This window comes from Corvus kubaryi, unplaced genomic scaffold, assembly GCF_017639235.1.
Source record: "Corvus kubaryi isolate FWS band 111438036 unplaced genomic scaffold, C.kubaryi_AGA036_p1.0 37385, whole genome shotgun sequence".
Classification (NCBI taxonomy): domain Eukaryota; kingdom Metazoa; phylum Chordata; class Aves; order Passeriformes; family Corvidae; genus Corvus; species Corvus kubaryi.
The window spans coordinates 3,430,640-3,453,969 of NW_024581127.1; the positions used below are offsets into that span (position 1 = coordinate 3,430,640).

At 37.8% G+C, this 23,330-nt stretch overlaps 1 protein-coding gene across 2 annotated transcripts in view; it reads right to left on the reverse strand.

Moving 5' to 3' along the window:
• Positions 1 to 23,330, reverse strand: part of NCOA2 (nuclear receptor coactivator 2) — a 180,071-nt gene that overhangs the window by 122,083 nt on the left and 34,658 nt on the right. The gene's annotated exons all lie outside the window — the stretch shown is intronic.

Consider the following 23,330-nt stretch of genomic DNA (forward strand, 5'->3'; position numbering starts at 1 on the left):
CTGCTCTTCTTCCCCAGTGCCCATCACTAGCGCTTCCCACACTCTAACTCCTAGTCTCTGTTTCAAAGGGAGTGACACCGAGCATTTCCAAAAAAATATTAGGTTTCTTTGTGTGGTTTGTTTGTGTGTTTTTTTAAAATCTACAATGAGAAACAGCTTTTTCCACACATGCTCACAGATAGCTAAATTATTTTGGCAGCAAAAAGAAATTAAGCTGGAGGCAACTGCTCAGCCCCAAAGGGCAACATTTTGTAAAGTTATAAAAAACTCCAAGGAGCATCCTATACTGGGAAGCACCAGGCAGCCTTCCTTACTGCAGCTCCTGGCACTTTCAGCCCTTAACAGCTTAACTCATTCAGCTCACTGAAACAAGAACTGTGCAAATCTTAACACCTGAGTGGTCAAACTGAGGAGGAGAAGCTGTGGGTGGACAATGCTGGAGTGAACCCCATGCCATGCAAGCCTTGACCACTTCTGTTGCATGCCTACAAGCAATGTACAAACAGCATCATCAGACGGCACATAGTCCAGCCGGCATTTCTTTGGATGCTTTCATCCTAGAGGTACCAATGACTGCCTGAAAAGCTAAACCTGCTCAAAAAATACTTCTAGGCCATGAAGACCTGAAGTAAAATGGGTTAGCTTCATTCCTGATGAAGGTCACACACAGCTAATAGAGATAATTTAAGCAAATCCATTTTACTTTACATTTGCAGTAAATTAGGAGCAGCCCTGTATCAGTTACAAAGGGAAGGGATAACTTCACACAATACTATTGCTAAATGCCACTGCCTGGAGTGGGAATAGTCTTCTTAAATGAAATTCCAGGAAACTTCTTCTTTCCTTTTCTCTATTTAGCTACTTAGTTATTTATTTCAGTATGATAAACAAATGCAGCATGCTGTCAAGTAACATACAAAGGAAAGAATATATATAAAAGAAAAAGGAAAACCTCTCAAAACAGATAACATTCTTCTAGAGCAAAGTCCAATTTACAGATTTTTATACTGAGCTCTTAAGAGCAAACAGGGCAACAATTTCCCGATGGCTCTTGTAAATATTCTGTACAAATAAGGTCCAGAAGAGGAGACCAGGAAAAGATAAAAACATTCACATGCTCACAGACAGATGCTAATTATGACATGGATTAAATGCATTATGACATTTATTTTTCAATAAGAAATAATTATTTCTGAGGAATGACTAGCCATTCCTATGAGATCATATTTAGTCTAGAGACATTTGATGCACCTAACTCTTAACAACTATGGCAAAAGAAGTATGGCACCTACATGCACACTCCTAGAACAATTATGTTAATTCTTATGAAAATAAACTGAGAAGCTTCAACATCAGTGTGTAAAACAAAAAGAGCATTAAAAGTTCACTTCCATTTTCCAAAATTTCTAATAAATAATTTTATTATATTTTGAATTCAATTTAGCAATGAAACGGGCTATCAAGCATCTATATTAGCTATATGTATTTTTTTTAAAGACTGAATAATTATCTGACCACTAGTTACAATTCAGATGAAAAATATAATTAGGTTGAATGAAACTTCAGTACTTCAATGTACAATCATGGAACTAAACAAAACTTCTTGCTTAAAAAATGAGAGCAGAATTTCATGCACTATTTCATTTGGCAGAGTGTAACATATTTGCTGTCAGCAAAGGACTTTTTTCAGTGAAGAAAAAGGAAAGCATCTCAATTCATACAGCGTTGCCCAAGTGATTAGAAGTATCAGCCACTGGTAGTTGTCTCTCAACTGTAAGAAACTGCAATGGATTTTGTTCCTATGGACTACTATATTGTGTTCCTAAAAAACTCATCTGAAATCCAGCAGACCTCCAAAAAAGCTATGTGTTTGTTTAACATAAGCTAACCTAATTATTTTGTCATCAAAATCAATACTTATGGGCTAAAACACTACTTCAAGTAGGAGAGCTTTAATGTAAAACAAATCATAAAACACTGATAATGGATATGCTTGAAAAGGCTCTAGGATTGCATGTATTTATATAAGATTTGTGAATATATAAACACTTGGTTATACACGTCAAGAAAAAGGTGAGGCTCAGTGCAGTGAACTTAACATCTGAAGACTAAGCTTCTAGAACAGTGTATTCCTACAAGGACTAAAGACAGCTGGCTGAAGTGTATCAAATACCTTCCCTAATAGCAAAAACTCATCCAAGACCATAAATTCATTGTTTCCATTTTTTCTATTTTTTAAGTAGTTTCCAGCATTTTTGAAATACAATATTCCCTGAAAACCTTCAACAGCTTTTTATTGATAATACCATTATCACAAAAGCCACATTACAATGCAAACAGTGTGTTTGCTATGATCAACAACACTGGCATCATTTGGTGAGGGATTCTTCTCTATATGAATAAAACAAATTCTGCTATTAAGTCTGTTAGGGAAGCTGCTCTTTAAGTCATCATAAGGAACATAATTTCCTACAATACTAGAACTTTCAATCATCAAAAATCCCCAAATCATGACTCCTTTTTAATTTCAAGAAATATCTCAAAGAATTCCATGCTCCTATATAACTATAAAATCCTATATACTAGCACCAACACAGAAACTACTTCATGCATTGATCAACATGTATAGTGTAGTTTACTCTTTCATTTCAATCTGTTCAAATAACATGACACAATGACTTCAGTATAAAACATTATGGTTCTTATGCAAATTAACAGACTCCCAACATTAAGGTTACTGCTCCGCTGTTACATTGCACACAGCTGCTCACAGCTTGCCTTCACACTGAAAAGTAGATTAAAATGGAATAATAAACTTCTACCTGTATTCCATTGATTTTATTGACTTGGGGCATATTATTAAAAAAAAAAGTGAGTTACTGATACTGACATCAGCACATATAGCTTCCAACTATTGTGGCACTGCATCCCCTAGTTTTGTGTGCAACTATCATATGATAAAAGCCCTTGCCTTTGGTGCCATGGTTAGAGAAAAAAGGGCTGGAGTTTCTAACACCGTTTAATTCCATACCACCACCCATGTCATGGCAGGGGCATGGTTCCAGTACGAGGAAGCTGAGGCTGGAAGCAGAAGCCATCTTTTGCCAGGCTCCAGGGAGGGTGTGTGCAGCTTTCGGGGCCAGCTTGGTGGACCTTGTCCCTTTCTGCCACTTGTCCCTTCCCCTTTCCTCTGAACCACAGCATTTCTGGTTTGGTGCTGAAAGACAGTGCCAGCAAGCCCAAGACGCTGCTCCAAGAAAAAAGAAAATGGAGCCCACTGGAGCCGTGTGGACCCCAAGCCTCAGCCATGGTGAGCACAGCAGCTGCTGGAGCTCCAGCTGGAGCCCCAGATGTGGCCACAACCACTGAGCGCTCCAGTCCCACTCCCACAGTCAGGCCAAGAGGAAGCCTCCCCTAACCTGTTTCAAGGCCCTATCACATCCCACCAGGTTTTCTCTTGTTTTTCCACTGTTTTCCAGCTGGGGGGGGGGAAGTTAGGCCGGGAGCATCCCTGACACACTGCCTTTGTTTTCCCATACACCACATGGCTCAGCGTGGGGCCAGTCGCCATCCTGCCTTTGTCTGGGAAACCACACTGGGCACTGTCTTCAGGAAGTGTTTTGGTTTGTCCAGTGGTAAATACCCTTCTGTGGGTAAAATACTCACTTTATTACATTATTTTATTAACATTGCTGTGGTTATTGCAATTTTTCAGTAAATTGTGATTCCATCTTACAGTCTCTCCTAGTGTTTCCTCCACTATCAGAACGGAGCAGGGAAAAGGGGGCAGCTTGAGTAGCTTTAATTTTCCCACTGGGTTTTAAACTGGCACACTTGGAAACCAAGTCAAGCACAATAAGCACCCACAACACCAACCCTCTACTGTTAACCCCAGCCCTAGCACTACTGCGAGTTCAAGGTATTTCAGTTTCAGTCAAATACTCTTAAGGTCAAACGACTTTTCCATTCTTTAGCCATTATTGAGGGAAACATCAGATGCCAAGAGAGTCAATGTGTCATAGCTTTGTGGACATCAGCTCATGCCCCCTCAGACTTTTTCTTGGGATCTGCAGCAATTTCCAGCACCTCAAGCACTGTTCTGACTGACTAAAAGCTTGGTTATGTCATAGGCACTTCTTTGAGACCAACATTTAAGCTCACCTCACTTCACATACTCTACAAGAGAATTTGTTTTCCTTAGTCTATGAACAACAGCGCCAAAATAGCTACAAAGCAAATATAAAGAAGTATATAGTAGTATGTAATTCATATGCTATCTACTAAAATAAATCTACTTACAGTCTGTTGTTTTCAAAACAATACACCTGAGTCTCAGATTTGTGAATATCAGAAGTTATATACTAATGTGTCATTTAACTTATTTTTAAGTAAATCAGAGTTACAAAAGCAAAACTGAGTAACAGAACAGATACAAGGATATCTTGCATAGAAAGCTAACAAAAAGTCCTTAGAATAAATGCACATACACCTGTAGTATTCTCTGGCCACTGAGGTGGCTCTTAGGATATATCTCAGTGAAGGTGACTCCTGGCACACATTTCGCTTTGGTACTGTACCAAAGCATACCTTTTAAAGTTATCTCTCTCTTATTACTGTGGCTTGGAGCAGAAATACACTGTGACCATTTATTTTTGTGAGCAAAACCCCATTTTTGCTACAGGGCTTTATGACTATTATAAAACTACGGTTTTGTTTTCACCAAGATAATTTTCAGAAATTCAAAACTACATTATATAATTCATACATTTTCCAGAGACAGAAGGAAGTTCTCCACAGAACAGAGAATAAAAAATAGGAGAACTGAGAAATATTATTGCTCCTAAACATATAAAAATCCATGTTATGCATAGGCTCCTTAACAAAATAATGAACGTTAAACTCTGTTAAACTCTATTATACTGTTTGCACCTAATTTATTAAATTCTTTGAATAAAATGTCCTTTTTTACAATACCTTGCTATTCCAACAGTGTGCTTAGCTACAGAAATTGTAGGTTTTGAGCCTCAAATCCATGATGAGAAGGAGCAGAGAATATTTTCTAACAGATACTGTGTAAGGAAATGTGAGTTTGGTGCCTCAGTGCTTGACAGCTCTGATTTAATATGCTGATTTCTCCTTTACTGCCTGGGCTACATTTGTAAAACTTAATAATCTACTTTTTGAGATCTCTTATTTGAACCCACAAATCGTTCCTCTCATGGAAAACACCCCAACCACCATCACATTATTCTCAAAAGAAATGCTCAGAGTGTGGTGTCACACCAGAGCACTGAGCCAACCTAACAGCTAACTATTAAAAAGTTCCTTGCTCCTGTCCCTTTCCTTGCATTCATCCTATGCTGCTCAGTTTATCCTGCCATGCCAAACCTTCTCAGTCACTTGTTGATGCTTCTCCCCTGTGCATAGATTAACTCTTGCTAGCCCAAAGACTAGGAATCAGGCATGTTCACTGCCAGGTGAGTACATTTGATTAAGCTAGACCAGCCCTCTGAAACCTGATGACTATTGCCATCTCCTGTCTCTTTCCTACTGTGGTTGAAGAATCTCTGAATACTCCGAACAGCGGTTTCCAACCTGTAATGCATGGTTGATAGCTTCAATAACTGTTCTATAGCTGATCTGGCAAAACTGTATCATACACCAGAATTATAAATGCCTAAATTTCACAAAGTTATAGCAGTAGCCAGTGAGAAAATTTAGTAATGGGAAAACATCCTCAAAAAATTAGGGAAGCACTTTGCAGTAAAGTTTGTCTGTCCCGGGTCCTTGCACAAGAACTCAAGAAAGCTCTCAGTGCATTAATCTGCCCCACTCCTAATCTATGATTTCAGTGGCACTTCTCTCACCTTCAGCCAGTGTGGCTGGATACCAGGGACACCTCACACTTACCACACTTTGAACTGAACAGTGCAGCAGTTACAGAAGTTTTTGTAACTTTTTCAGCAAAGAGGGAAGAAAAATCAACACAACTTAAGTATTTTGGTTCAAATTGTGCTGCCTGACTTTTTTTTTAATTTCTTGCCAAGCATGGGGTTTTTTTGCCCCTTTAAGCCAAGTCACCATTAACTCACTATGAAACCCACGGAAAGGAACAGCTTCTCTATCACAATCTCCCCAAATGTGAAATGGTTTTAATACTTCCCTCCAGTGACAGTTACAACATGGAAACAGAAAGTTATTATATATTACTCCTATGAATTTCTGAGTCACAGAAAAATGTACAGCATTTAAATACAAATTTTAAATGAGAGAAATCTACTCAATTTACTAAAAATTATACTGTGCATATGCATTTATGTAGATATACACACATTATATATAAAAATATAAAACATACATAACACATATATATCATTTCTAATTTCTAAAAATACTGCCCCAAAAATGCTACTCAATTCTTTTAAAAATCAAACCAGTTCCACTGTTACGACTAAATTTGGTGAGTCATTTTCTTCTTTTGTTCCAGGATTTTTTTGCAGATATCCCCTGAAATAAGGAAACTGCTTTTGTTCCTGCTGAATACAAATGCAATAAGTTGCATCTCTCAAAAGAGAGAGAATATTTTAATTGTTCCAGGTGTTCATTAAGTGCAAATAGGATCAAGTGGAAAAGCTGCTATACCTACAGCTCAGTGCAACTGCAGTCCCCAGCTTTCACCAAGTCAAAGTAATGTTCTCATGCAAGGTAGGGTGCAAACAAATTCTGACTACACTTAAATTAAAGGAGGTAAAGAGAGCTTCACGCTTTGCTACGATGATTGGTCACGCTCACTGCACCTATTCAGAGCACCCTGAACACCCCCATGCCACGTTCCTTCCTCCTCTGTTTCACAGACTATTGACCCACCTCATCCACTGCTTGAATCACATGAGCACTACTCCTCCCTTCAGCCCCTGTTTGGGAAGCTAAGGGCCATTACTATGATTGCTACCTGACTGGTTTGTAACCAGGCAGGCCAGTTTTACTGCTATCTTAATGACTGCAAATGAGACAACTGAATTTTCCAGTTTTCTGAGTAGCCATTTCAGCAGGGAACATGTGGAAACACTGGTGCACATGCCTGTCCACAGCCCTGCAGACTCCCAGCTCTTGCACCACATTGGTGGCTGGAACCACTGCACATGCACAGGGCATCTGAGCATGCAAACCAACCACCTTTAGATGCAAACTATTTTTTTCCTTTAAAAAGTGCCCAGACGGCATGCCTAACTCTATTTCTCCTCTTGCATGACAGCAGGACAGTCAGATTCCCATTTCTACCGACAGACTGCAAAAGGTTTTGTAAACCATTCTTTGGTAACACCAGGGCTTCCTGCCTCACATTCCTTCCACTTCCTCTTTCACCCCACTTCCCATACACCCCAAATCCTCATTCCCCTCTATATTCCTCCTGTTCATGAGCTAGGTCTTTCAGAGTGCCAACTTTTTGAGCTGCACTAGGAGGATGGGCAGAGAAGGAGTTGGGGATATTATGCTGGAAGGTGTTAACAGCCACCATCAAATGGTTCTTCCATCTCCAGGGAATTACAGAGCTGGGCCTGCTAACCAGATGCAAGGGGCACCCTCTTTCCCTCATGTCTTCCTTCTGCATCCCAGACAGACAGAAGTACCATCAGCTTGAGTCCGAGGCCCTATAAACCAATTAGAGGTTTATTCTGAATTTAAAAAGAAGAAAAGGACTGTTTTCTTTTATAGATGTCAAAAAGTTTGCAAACCAACAGTGCAACTCTGAAAGAGACTCTTGTAACAGCTCCTGTCTGCTTAAGAGGTGGCTGAAAATATGCAATTTGATTGCTGAAATTTAACAACATTTGAAATTCTCAGAAATTCTTATCACAATCGTACATATAAAAAAGAGAATTTTTAAAAGCTTCCAATACTAGATGAAAAGCATGTAAGATTGGTTAGGTGCTTTCTACTAATTAGTACTGTTTTTATTATACAGGGCAAGAAAATGACAATTTTTTTCCCTAAACTGGCAGTGAACAGCCAATTCAATAAGCTGCGGTTTTGTTTGCTGTGACAGGGCAATGGAAAAATCTCTTTCATTTATTAGGTCTGTGGAGACCAAAACTGGCTGGGTGTCAAACCTGCTTTATAAAAGCCCAGATCCATTCAGCCATGTGTAGATTCCATAATTCTTTATGACCCGTTCTCAGTATCAGCTTCACAAAAGATGAAACTTTGGTGTCTTCCAGCAAGTGTTAGTGCAACCCTTTATAAAAGGAAGCAAAAACCTGAACTGACAGTTCAACACAGAAAGGAAAAAAAAAACCCTAATGGCAGTGCCAAATTAAATTCTTTTTAGATTTCTTTTTTCTTTTTTTTTTTTTTTTTCCAGATGAGCTTTGCATAAAGATATAAAATGAGGTCTCCTACAACGGTGGATAAGCAAACTGCATAAATATGTAAATTTTACTAGCTCATTGCTCCATGCCCCACCGCATGCACCTATGATTAAGTGACAGTTTCAACACCTCACTAGAGATTGCAGAGTATCCAGAATTTGTCATGGGGACAGACAGGGCAAGGCCTTAAGCTGAACGGTCTGATGGCAAATGGAGATAGTAAAACAAACTTTTTTTTCAGGAGGATGGGGTTTTCAAGATAGAAGAAAACTAGGAGGGTGGAATGATTGACTTGCTTTTAACTACAAGAATGGCTAGATAGCTTTGATGAACTGAATAAAATGTGCTGCCTGGTTAAAAACTACTTCTCACATCGATTCAGGTGCACACTGTATCATATCCAGGGAAAAATATTAAACTTCAATTTTCAGTGAACACACCCAACATCACATTCTTACATTTTTTATAGCAGAAGTTTATGAATAGAAGCACTCGTAAAACTTTTTCATCTCAGACTGTGAAACTAAAATAACTAATTCATTATTTTATTCAACAGAAATATTCTTGGCTATGCTAAGGTTCCTCTGTATCTGTCTATACCGACAGCATTTGCTCGAATTGTCCCATTTTTTTGGCAATGCATTTTTATCTATTGCATTCTTTAAGGTAAAAAGAACTGCAAGCTATCACAAATGTTTCCCACATTATTAAGTACTGTAAATAATCATTTTACCATTAAACCAAGAAATTCTTGTGAAACCTGCAATATGCTTCACATATGCTAGAAGTCTAATGTCCTCATTCCATACTCAGTTTGTAATCTTGCATCTGACACGTATGTGAACATTAGTAGTCTTAACAATACCTTTCCATGCAAGCTACATGTATTTATCATGACAGATAAACATGCACACATGCATGTGATTTTCTTCCAAGTTTAATAAAATCTGCAGGGTCTTTAGGTCACCGGAAAGTACGTGTGATTTTTATCACCACCACATAAACAGCCTTCTTTAATACTCCTCTCTTCAGTATGCAGTCTGCAGATCACAGGAGCATAGAGACTCTGAACTTAAGTTTCATTTTCACAAGAGCACAGGGAATGTTACAAAGCACCATTTCTGATACAGAGAAGGGAATCTGTGCTCCTCACACACAGGTTTGCCACAATTCAAACTTCAGCCATAATTTGCTGATGGTTTTGGGGTAAGGAGTAAAAATTTTAGAAGTAAACAAATGCAGCATTCATGAATACAACACAGAAACAATTTAGAACTGTTTTAGGAGTACGATGCTCAAACATGGCTCATTTAACATTTTAGAAATCTGCTGCAAAACATTAAAACTCTATCCTAATCTTTGTTCCTAACTTGAAGCAAAACGGCCTTGTGTTGCCTCTAAAAATAGGGAGGGAGTAGTGGGGGATGGGAAGGGGAGCGAATAAGAGGATAAATGGGAGCAAGAACTGGTACACCATACTGGCAGTAATTTTAAAAAGACTAGTGACTGGTATTCTTAATACTATGGCTTTCCTAACAAAGTCAAGCACTTTCTCAATTACCAAATAAAAAAGGTCATCCTGTACTTCTTATTTTGTACATGCACATGCAAAGGAAAAAAGGAAAAGTTTTGTTTCATCTATTACCAAAACCATCATTCTGCAGTCAACACTTTTAATGAAATACAGGCCAAAGGATTAGTCAGAACAGATTCATGGAAAACAAAGGAAATCTGTATGAAAATACAAGTCCACCACACAACTAAACCCAAAAGAGAATCCTGCTTAAGTACCTCCAAATATTGCCCTACAAAGTTCCCTGCAAGGGCTTCCACTCACCTCAGCTTCACAACAATTAGCAGCAACTGTACTAGTCGCTGCCCAGAAGATGAGAAAGTATACTGATATCATCACTAAAGCCCTGACTTAGGTATACTAAGTATCAAATATGTCAGTAATATAGTCCATGTGTGCTAGAAATCTTAAGAAAAAACTTTTCTTCAGGAAAGGAGCAGTCAGGGATCTGGCAGCGAAGGCTATGGGTGATGGTACAGGGAAGGCAGTTGCTGCAGAGCTATCGACCAGCTGGAAAGAGAAGTTATTTCAAAGCTACAGCGTCACAAACAAGATAAGAAAGTCAAGTAATTGTGTCTGTCACAGGAAAACTTGTGATGAGCCAGAGGATGGGCATGAGCATGGAGCATCACCAACACAGCACTGCAGGCCTGGCCTTGGAGAGGCAGAAGCAGCAGAACTCAACACTTTCCATGGCTTAACATCAGGCCCATCTCAGCTGGGGCTTTATGTGAGTAAACATGACTCTAGGAGTTTTTTTCAGAGAGTTATTTTTAAATACCTGACCATATGAGCTTCCTTGGAACAGGAAAAAAGAGGAGACAAAACTAAACAGTCATTACATATGTATTTAAATATAACATTAAAAAAACCACAAAATATTTAAACTTACTAGAAATGTTCACTTTCATTTTAAAATTAAAGTTGGCAGTGGACCTGGACCAAAAAAAGGTTATATTCTGACTGAGTTAAAGCAGCGTGGATTTTCTAAAACCAGTCTTTAAAACATATCATAAGAGGGGAAAAAAACCCCAAACTTGCTCAGAATCTCTCACTTAGAAAAGTGGCAATTTGGGTTTGAGTTCTTACTCAGAGATGTGCTAAAATCACTCAGAACTAGAAGAGCTGAAGTAGGAAAGGCAATAGAAATAGGTGCACAACAGGAGAATGTGGCTGTACAGAGCTCAGTTAACAACACCCATATCGACACATTAGGTCAGGTGGTTTGACACAGAGTTTTCCCAAGAAGCATATGCACTAATGCCAAAAAGACACTTGAAAGTCTTTATCTACTTCTGTTTTAAAATATGGACATAAACACACCTAGAGATCTATATAAATCATCTCCAAAGATGTAGTGGGATGTTCATGGTCACAAGCAATAGGCATTATCAAGGGAAAGGCTGAGACCCAGAAAGAAAACAATTACATCTAATAGCATATTTTGGAAATACTGATACTGTTTGACTGCTGAAATGTAACAACAGTATTTTCTAGCGAGACCCGTTAATATATTTAGAATCAAATCCCGTAACAATACCTAAAATTACAAAGCAAACAACTGCTTGCAAACATGCTTTCAATACACAGAGAGAAGTATCTACTTATCAATCAACCTCAAATCAACTGTCCCCTTCTGTTTACCTGGAATACTTTTACCTGTCACTAGCAATAATGCATTCAAAAATTTGCATAGTTCTGCCACAGCTGTGGTTAATTATCCATTGCTGAAGTCCTCAGCAAAATTATTTGTCAAACAAAATGTTATGACAATGAAATAGCAGAATTTGACAATGGAACAGTAAAATTTAAATATTAAAATTATATTACCTTATCTCCATATATGACAGTAATTAATAGCCATTGAAAGAATGGGACCTTTTCCAGGCATGTCTTTCAAGGTTACTTAATTGCTTACTCCCTCATATTCCCTTAGTTTTCTAAGTTTGGACTTTTATATCATTAGAAGAAACTGATTTTTTTTATTTCAAGGAAAGTACACTCACCCCACATCTCAGAGTGGAAAACACAGACAGCTAAGCTGTTTCTCAAGTAATAAACTCCCACAAAAACCCCCCTTCAGCCAACTCCCTGTCCCCTAAACCCACCAACAGAAGAAAAACACCACAAAGACCCAACCCCAAGTGATACTGGTTAATACTTATGCTTTACTCATTTTAATATTTGGATATTCAATACATTTTCATTTACTATGTGTATCTCTGCATTTCTGGAAGAACAAAGCTTCTCTTCACATGGCAAAGCTCTAAAAAAATTCTGCACTATTTGCTCCAGACTGGTTTCCTTTCTGCTACATACACCCCGTAAACTTGAGATGATCTGATAACTTACTTCTGGTTTTGCACAATTACTGCAGCTAATGAAGTTTGTGGTTGTTTATTAGAGAGGGAAGGAAGAGCTACATCGGCTTTAAACCAAAAGGTCTGTGATGCTGTATGAATCTTTCCTACAGTGGCCATTTTCAAATGTTCATTTCATTACAAAGCAGGAATTTCTTTTATGAGCTTCTAGGCTTTCTTTCAAAGTACACAACTTTAAAAAAAAATATTAAAAAACGAAAAAAGAAAAACCTCCAGAAAGAGCATGAGCACTCATACCACATGTACCACTAATCATCCACAGAGACAGAATAAACATCTCTATTACATACACATTTGAGTATCAGCAAGTTGTGCACTTACTTGTATTTGCAATATACCTACAGGTCCTAATCACATTCCAGAACCCTTCATTCTAGCCAGTGTTTAGGTTAATGGTTGGACTCCATCCTTTTTGAGGTCTTTCCCAACCCAAATGACTCCTATGATCTAAGGCAATACATTTTGGGTTCCCTCACCTCAAAGAGTTGATGAAAGGCTGAAGGCAATGAACTGAAAGGGGAATGAAATGAGACATGTAATATTTACAAGGGAAGATTTGGAGTTCCAACCATAAATTAGCTTTCTTCAGATTTTATTCCTTGGCATTTATAACCAGTTACAAGATAGTAGTTTATTTGGCATGAGTGCAGCTGAGTATTTGCAGGAGACTAAAGCCATAAAACCATCTGCAGACACCAAGTGGAAGTAAGTGATCCTTGGGCTACTTCTTTCTGCTATTACCTTTGTGTCTTGAAGAGGCACTACTGCTGCCTTTCCATCCATGTAAACCTTTTCAGTGTTCAACAGAGTTAAGTTGTAAAACTGAAAGAGGAAAAAGTACAAAAAACCACTCACAAAATCACTTCTCCCTATCAAAACCAGGTTTCACATGACAGTAGGGGCTCTGATCTCGCTCACTTTCTTTTCCATGTTAGTGTACCCCAAAAACCCCCAAACAACTACAGCACAGGAATAGAAAATCAAGTTCTTGAGTTAGGACCTAACTGAGTTTGCCTGAGGAAATCAGTTTCCTCACATGGATGAATTATAATGCATCTAACCACACAAATTCCAATTGTGCTGCCCACTTCACCACAGTATTCACTGTATTCAATGTTTTGTCTTACTTCCGTTGCCCATTGCACGACTGCACGCACCACTTGGTGCAGTATTCAGAAATGTCCAGTATCGAGTATTATTTTCATAAAGGGACTTTCTATGAAGTTCACAAGTAAGCTGACCTGCTTCACTTACAGTATCATTTGTGTTCAGGATCAGTATTATGCTTTCAACATGAGCAACAGGCAGTATCTAAACGGAGGTGATTATCATGGAAACTTAGGCCTTTATTTTCCACAGTACTTAGGAAATACATTCATTTAAATATTCAAACCACGTAATCTCCTGATTCAAAGTACAGTTTCTCCTTGAGAAGACTGAGCACTCAGCATTTTTGCAAATCAGACCAAAGCTAAGCACATGCAATCAAGATGAATACTTGGTGCCAACCTCCAAAAAAAGCTGAATGACATGCAAGCATCACATGGGAAGCTGGTGGCAGAGCCCAGCGCAGAATTCAGTTCTTTACAGTTGCCTCGGTCAGGAAACTATTTTTTGACTGCAATCCTTGCCTACTTCAGCTTTAGGCAGACACCTACCACGAAAACTTGGTGAAGATGGAAGCAACAGAAAATCAGATTTCATATTCATCTTGAGATCTGTCAGCATATATTATACTAACAGTTTGGTATTAAATATGACCTTCTCCAACTTTTTGCCCTTTTTATGTGGGTTGTCAGCTTTACAGGCCACAGCTTTTTATGCATTAAATTTTATTTTTTGTATATATATGCATGTTTCTACATATTTATGTATCTTATATAAAAATAGGTTTCTATGTTTTATATATCTATAAAAGACTACAGCCAAAATGTTATTGAAATATTAATCAATCAGATTTTGGGATGGGGGCATAAGGGAGCCAATTCTATAATTTAAGCAAAATAAGTGTGAAAGAATGAAGTACTCATTTTGGAGGAAAAAAGGTCATTTGATGAAAAATTTCTCAACTAAATGTGAAATACATTAAAAACATACTGCTAATGCAACTCTGCTTTTTTGGCATCATATTTGTTACTGAACTGCTCATTCATGAACTACTAGCACGAGTTTGAATACAAATGCAATGTTTAAATTTCACAGCCCCAATTCAAGACGTCTGTGAACTAAAAAAAAAATAAACTAATTCAAAAAGCTAAACATTTATCATTCAGGAGAACTCAGGGTTTCACATGATAACATTTTACACTTTTCATTTTGAGTTCCCTTTGAAGCACACTCACACTATTTATGTGTGTAGCAATCAAACACCTGATCCCATTACAGAGAACAACTAGCAAACCAGAAGATTTATTGTGATCTATTGCTCTCTCTGTGTATGTATTTCACTGAGCAGAATGATTGGAAGAAACATGGACAAAAAGTGATGGTGAATTTTTGGTTTTTAACTAGAGTTAGGGAGCTTGTTTGAGGAGAATAAAGTCCTGATTCCTATTCCTTGGTCCCAGGTCTGTTCCTGTTTCAGTTTTCTGGGTTTTTTTTTAGTGGCTCTGGATCAAAATAACAAACGAAGAATATTTTTTAAAATTCATAAGGGAACATTGTACTGCCCTTGCACAGCTACTGCTGGGGAGGAGAGACTAGACAGCAACCTCCACTTTGTCACATAAAGTATATCTGAGCTCTGTTTCTGAAACATATTGTATCTTAGCATATAACATGAAAACTACTAATTGTTCCTCCCCCCAAAAAATCAGATATGATCTTGTCAAATAAACTATATTGGTTAGTTTTAATTATATTGCTGTGTTTTAATTCCTGGTTAATCAAGATTTCGGTCAGCCTTTACAAGACTTTATCTAAGGCTGGAGTCACTCTGTTAAGATTAGAATAAGCAACATCCTGCCTCAAACAATATTAAACTTCTTCTCAGTATATCTAAATTTTCCACACGTGACAAGTTTAGGTGTGAGTGTGGGGTTGCTCCATAAAAAAGAAAAATCTACATTATCAGTACAGATAACTCTGCAGATAAACCCATGAAGTTATGGACAGAAGTTGACCAACTAACCCAGTATGTTCAACTACTTTGCTGTTTCATATCCTGCTGAGCCAGAACAGGAAAGGCAAGTGTTTCATCATCAGCTCAAGAGCTCAAAACATAGTGAGTGTTAATTTTTTTAAAAAAAAAAAAAGACAAGAGAAATACACTTTTCATTTTCTGTGTTGTTAATTGCAAAGCTACAGTTTTCCCCTTGGGTTGCTTTGCTTTTTCTTTTGTTACTTTCTACTATCACAAGCTTCTGATTTAGATCCGGCTTCTCCCCCTGCCCTGCCTTGCTTTGATTTGTTTCACATCATTCCCAAGTGCCTTAGTTGTCTTCATAATATTCATAGTTTTCAATCAGTTTTTATCTGCAGTGTTGGTTTCTTATTGAGAAGTTTTTTTAAGCAATCCTTTTCAAATCATGTGGCTTATCATTTGTGTATTCCACACTTTCCGTAGTGTAAAATACACCAATATACACAAATTTATGTGTACCTAGCTTTAGGGAGGTATTTTTTGTCCACCCCTAACTAGTTCAGACTTGATCATGCCTTGAAACTTGCAGCATATTTTTTTTGGTTGTGTGTTCAATCATCCTTTTTATTTCAAACAGTGTGATGCAGTGCCTTTTTTTTCAAAGTATGGTGCACAACATCTTCCATAAGGACGTTGCCATCTCCATATTTAGAATGCCCAAAGTAAAGGTACTATCAGAAGGAAACTTAGTATGTATTCCTCAGCTTGTAATGTCCCATGGTATTCTCCTGTTCTCCCCTTCTTCATCTCTTGGGAGGGTCAACCACTCTCATCTACAGTGTGACTTGAGCAGATCTTCATCTTGCACTCCGCCATAAACATTTAGAATTATTTCCCACAGGATTGTCTGAAAAATCACAGCTAATTAATGACACCATTTCTAACATCTAAGTCAGATGACCTCAATAGGCTTAGGTCTGATTCAGTTTTCCTACCATAAATCTGCATGTGAAGTGGGAAATATATATTGTTCACTTTCCTAACAAAGTGAATGCTTTTCTAAAAAACCTAATCAATGTATACATACTTTTTTTCTTTGGTATATATTTATAACCTTGATCAGATGTCAATATACTGGAAACAGCAGTCTAAAATGTCCACAATGATTTCCCAAGAGACTCCTTAACTTGTCTTGGCTAATTTTCATCTAGCTCCCTTCTGGGGAAGTAGGTTTACTTCCCTCACCACCATCTTCATTTCATTGGAATGGAAAGTGAACTGAATGGAAATGGGAAGATTCCAACCACAAAGAAAAAGAAATCTACTTCAAATGAGAAGCAGAAAGTGGCAAAAAACTGCGGACTACAAGTGTTTTGCAGCAGAAGTTAATCACAGCTGTACTCAAATTAGCACAGCTACAGAATTACCATCTGCATACCAGCACGCATGACACGACAACCTCATCACTTCACCCAAATTAAAGGCCAACAACACTGAAGTTCTCCTAAATTATTTTGTTTTCAAAGACACATTAAATCCCTAAATTATGTCAACACTCACTGCAGAACACGATCACAATTCCATTTAAAAAGTGGCTGGCTTAGTTTGCTGATGACATCACTTAGGAAGGAAGGTGCTTTGTATTAGAATGGCTGGCACCCTGCATCTCTGCTTACTGACTCCAGTTTATTTTACCCACCTAAGTCTTTTCCATCATTATTTCTCAGGTGCACAAAGATCTGCCATTCATTAAAAGAGCATTATTAAATTAGTATCATAATCTGTCTCTGACCCACATAACATTAAAAAAACCCCCTCAAAATATCAACTTTATTTTCCTTACTAATAAAGTGAAAAAAGCAGCAAGGCAAGACAATGCAATAATCTGAGTCCTGAATATATAAACAACAGCTGCCATATGGATCCCTTTCATTAGTTAAGCAGAAATAAGAAATAACGAAAAATGAAGCTATGATCTCAAAGCAGTAAAAGACCCATTTTAAGATATTTTATTATAGTAGTTCTAAGATGTTTTATATATTTAAAAATGCTATTAAAACTTTTAACAAAATCATAAAATTACAGAATCATAGAATAATTACAGTTGGAAAAGACCTTGAAGATCATCCAGTCCAGCTGTTAACCTAACACTGCTGTATTCACCACTAAACTATGTCCCCAAGCACCACAGCCACATGTTTTTGGCACATTTCCAGGGATGGTGATTCCCCCACTTACTTCCCTGGGTGGCCTGCTGGAATGCCTGACGACCCTTTCAGTGAAGAAAATTTTCTTAATATCCAATCTAAACCTCCCCTGGCACAGCTTGAGGCCATTTCCTCTTGTCTTGTCCCTTGTTACCTGGGAAAAAACACCTACCCCCCTCTCACTACACTCTCCTTTCTGGTAGTTGTAGAGAGTGTAGGAGGCTCCCTTGAGCCTTCTTTTCTCCAGGCTGAACAACTCCAGCTCCCTCAGTCGCTCGTCATAACATTTGTGCTCCAGACCCTTCACCAGCTCCATTGCCCTTCTCCGGACTTGCTCCAGCACCTCAGTGTCTTTCTTGTAGTGAGGGGCCCAAAACTGAACGCAGAATTTGAGGTGTGGCCTCACCAGTGCCAAGTACAGTAGGACGATCACTGTCCTGGTCCTGCTGGCCACACTATTGCTGATAGGATGCCATTGGCCTTCTTGGCTACCTGGGTGCAGCTGGATCATGTTCAGCTGCTGTCAATCAGCACCTGCAGGTCCTTTTCCATCAGGTAGCTTTCCAGCCACTCTGCACCAAGACTGTGGGGCTGCATGGGGTTGTTGTGACCCCACCAAAAAATTGTAACTAAAAGCAGTAAACATTGGTTTACCACGTTTGCATTTCTGACTGACATTAAGAAATGCTTTAAATTAAAACCTTTCCAAGGTAGTGACAATGTCAGAAACAGGTACCAGACAGTTCTGAGATTTGCCAAAAAGGCTTCATCCCATCACACAATAAATGAGTTTCTGATTTAATAGGAAAAACAACACAATTGCAGGCAAAGAAAATTCCACTTCTCAATTATCTAAACAAATAGATAACATTACAAATATGAAACAGAAGTCTTATGGGAAAAAGCAAACAATCTCCTCATTAAAAAATGCCCTTTGATAAGCACTTTACATCCATCAGAAAAGTGACAAGCCTGCTGATGCTATTATGCAACCCTTATGCACATATACAAGTTGATTTTCATATACTGCAAAGCGTGATAAGATATAATCAATTACCTAATTGGTATAAAGACTCAAAGAAACCTCTTCCGTGTGTTCCCAAAAAAAGAAAATAATGACATCAAGTCTCTCTGTAAAACAACAGATATAAAAGATTTAGCTTCATATACCATCTGTAACTGTGATGCCAGACCGAGGTTTCCCAGAGAGCTGAAGCATCTTTTTTCTGCAATTGCATCTAAGAATTTTTTCCACTACTGTATCCAGAAAGAAAACCTCTCTGATCTGACATAAGTTACTTGAAAAGTTTTATTAGCAAAAAAATTTAAACTACTTATATAAAGGGCTACACCCAAATAAGAGATGTTTCAAGCATCCTACAGAATAGCTTTTAGGAATCCACAAAGTAACATTAACAAATAAACAAATTTCCAAGCTTGTTCTGAATTAACTCTTCTTCCTAATCAGCTCTAGTCCATCATCTCAAGACTAAGCTTTGATTTTACTTATGACAATGCAATGTATCTTGAATGCACCTTTGAAATCTAAACTAAAATTATTAGTTAACATGCACACAATGAATTGCTGACTTCCATGGCCACCTTGTTTAACACAGATTACCTAGGAAAAAGCTATTGGTAAAATGTTACTGCTTAAGAGTCATTCAACATGCGCTATAACTAACAAAGCTTACCTTCCTACAGATTTGTGCCATGTGGTTGGTTGGCTTTGTAAAGCTCTTCCCATGCCTGAGACATGGATGAAATCACCCTAACCTTTGCCAACTCCTTTGGGTCTCACAACTTTTCTTCCTCAGTTCAGCCACTAATAATGTCTCTCCTCTTGACTCAAATTTCTGCTGTTATAAATGTCTTTAAGATATTTATTCCTCCTCCCTCTGAGATATTTGTCAATATTTACTGAAAAGGGCTAATAAATCAAAACTAACAAGAGATGAAACCCTGAGACAGGCAGACACCATAATCATAATAATTGCTTTTAATGCAAAAACAAGCTTAAACATTGAACTTCTAAGGTTTCAATAATTACTCAATCCTTTCAAAGAGAAGGATATCTTGGTAGGTTGGACATCAAGAAGAATTTCTTCATGGAAAGGGTTGTTAAACATTGGTGGTGGGATCACCATCCATGAAGGTGCTCAAGAAACAGCTTAGTGTGGCACTTAAGGACAAGGTGGTGGTCAGTCAGGGGTTGGGCTCTATGATCTCAGAGGTCTTTTCCAACCTCTGATATATAGGGAAAGAATAACACCTTTTCTCTCTTGTGTTGTACTACACATAGAAGAGAAGCTGCACTAAATCACAGAAAGCCTGAAATTCTGGAAGCACGCAGCTAAGGCACTACTTTGCCTGGAAATTAAGAGTGATATTTAATCTCCTACTGGTTTTGACCTAACCCCTTGCTAAAACTTGAAAACAAAGCAATTGTTCTTCAAAAAGTGCTAAACCTCACAAGTTAATGCTTAAGCTTCCCCTAGGCTTTAACTCCATCAACCAGCAATGTTAATTAGACTGAGTTAGGTAAATCCATCAGGAACACACCTTTAAAGACTGGACTAGACAAGACTGAACACTAATATCAATTGAGTGGATAAATTTATTAGCATGTTTATTAGCATAACCACCTAGCAAATATCCCACTAGGCTTGTAAGCATTAATGCCTATAAGGTGCAATAATATAAACAGATTAAAGGTTTATTGTAACAAAAAACAGTGGTGACACATTGGGCTAAGTGAATACATGCCAGTTAAACCCAATATAAGCTTTGCCTTTAACTGGACACAGGCGACCATCTTCCAGAATCAATTAAACTATAAAGGTCTAGCTTTATTATTTCTATGACATTATGATATCATCTCTACGATGAAACCTTTAGCATAAGGTAATGTAACTGGCTTTGGTTCTAAACTGATGATGACAATTCTGTAGTGGAGCCAGCACAAATGCAGTGCTGGTGAATGGTACTGCACCCACAGCACGCTGCATACATTATAACACGGCCTAATTTTTTATGAGGGATCATCTATGCTGTGCAGCTACCACAGATAATGGCAAGAGGCAATCCATGTAAAAGGGTAAGATTATGCACAGAAAACAGAGGTTTAAGTGACAAACAACAACCTTCTCACACTGCACCACCATGAGTTCCCTTTCTCCAGACTAAGCAAGACTTTAATTCTAACTGAGAAGAAAAGGCAGCTCATTATTCCTTGGACATTTCAGCAACATGCGGATAAATGGTTATGGGCAGAGGCACAGTGGGTGCCACGTAAGCAGAAACCTGTATTCTCCTCTTACTAAAGCTTCAGGTGCAAAACTCCCAGAACCACAGGATATAAGAGCACCCACAGTGTACAGACTACTTCAGAGACGAATGCAAGGAGGAGTTACTCATTTAGTATTTCTATTTTTTAAAAAAAGCTATGTAGAATAATTCCAGATTATTTTCTGCACAATTTCTCCAGCTTTTTGCAGTTGTGCAGTTTTATTTGAGGTTATCACACAACTGGGAAATCTTGCTGCCTGAAACTTTGAACAGATTAAAATGCTGTGGTTTTTCTAGAACTATCTTATTGGAAACAATCCTCACATTCAAAGCCCTCTAAAGATGTTAAGCATGCGCCAAGCCTCCTATTTTAAACTCATCTTCTATCCATCTCCTTTATAAGGGCAAAGTTTTCCAAGTGTGAAATGATCCAAATCACTGATAATATATTTAAAATGTCATGCTAAAATCCTAATGAAATTACAGAACAATTATTCAATTATTTCCCCTTAACTCTTGCAAAATAATGTAGATTTCAGTCTCCCTCAACCCACACTACCGCCTTTCAGAGTTTAAATCCAGAACTAAATGCAATGACCACACTACACAAAGTTTAACAAATGCATACTTTTATAGTTTTCTGGGTTTTTTCATCATCCAACAAGCAGTCCAAATAGATTATGGATTAATAGGAGGAGAATTTTCAACGGACTATAGAAAACAATGTCCTGACAGTTCTTAACTACATTTTAGAAAAATCATTATATATAAAAATTCTCCTGTAAATTTACTTCAACGTGGCACAAAAAATAAACAGAAAAGACACAGCAGTACTGTAACAAAACAAAACAAAAACTATTTCTACAGACTGGCCTTCTCTTATGCAAGTTAAAGCCAGATACCAAGTGTATGCATGTGGCTTCCCATGAATGATGCAACCAACAGCAGAATTCCAGTCTTATCAGAGACCTGAATGCTTTCCCAAAGACAATGTACTCAGTTTTTCTTACTGCTGAATCTTTCTTGCCTTGCCAAATCATGAAACCTTGGCTCTAACCTGATGAATGCCCAGATTTGATAGTATTAGAAAACAGACAAATTTCCTAACATTGGCTGTAACATCATGATTCTTATTCATGAAGCAAAACAATAAAACAAAATTAAAAAGTAATGCAAAAAAGTGTAAAATAAAACCTTTAAAAGGTACAATATTCAGCATTCCTTCACCAATTTAATGTCATTCTAGAAAACTTAAGAGATATTATATATGCAGCTCTTCATCTAGCAGAAGGCACCTATTTCTAACTCCAAGTTATAATCTGAAGCCTAGCAGAGTTTTGGGGTTGGGACAAAGGGGGCACTGGTATTTTGGTTTGGTTTTTAATATACTGGTCTACAAAGTTAAAAACAGACAAATACACCACCACCAGACACCAAAAAACAAAGTCAAGATCCTGAAACAGTATTTCTTTTCCATCCCTGACTGCAGCTGAAATAGTCCATCCTCACAGCCTCCTGCTCTTCAACATACAGTTACTGCGGTTGTAGCTAAAAAATGCTTTAAGTCAACTGAAAACAAGGGAAGCATTCTGCTGTATTTTTAATTTTGCTGTATCTTTATGGCCAATCTCTGCTTGCAGCCTTTGCAAGTCAACTGTTTCAAGCAGATGGGAAATCAAAACAGTACTCAAAATAGAGGCAAAAAATTGTTTCTAAGGCAGTGAAATGAAGAAAGCATTACTCTACTGAATCTCAGTTATGCTAGAGAGCACTCTCTAATGATCCTATGAAACATAACTAGAAGTCTTAAAACCTCAATAAACAAATACAGGCTAGAAGGATAGGTATCTTGCCATTTTAGAGGACAATTATTGGAATATTAATTTTCCAATCTACTTCCAAAAACCCAACTCCTATCCTAACTCATCCTCTTTTTTCAGTTCTTATCTGTGATGAATTCACTCTTTCAACATTTGTAGCATTCTTGCCAAATAATAACAGCACATAGCTGTACTTAACTCTTTAAAATACTACTGTTATATGCAAAATGTTCTGTATTTCATAGAAGAAAAAATTTGAGTGAGTGTACTGGGAGTTTCACTCCCTCTGCAGATAATGTAACAGGGAGAACTATAAAACCTAGGGGTTTTTTCATCATTCTGCAGAATTGGGGCAGGGGGTGTGGAAGGCAGGGAGTATGGGCAATACTAAAGAAATTCCAGATCTTTTTCATATTAAAAGTTTATTTGAAAAGTCATTTTAGAACCACTGTGTAATTCCTCAGACTTCACAGTTGCCTAGTAAACCTGCAGAAAACAAAGTTTTGGCACCTATCCCAAAAGTGGACAACAAAATACTCATTTCTGGTCTCTTCTCACTTCTTTGTAGGACAATTCCTTATCTCCATCCAGGAGAGCCAGAAAGAATAAG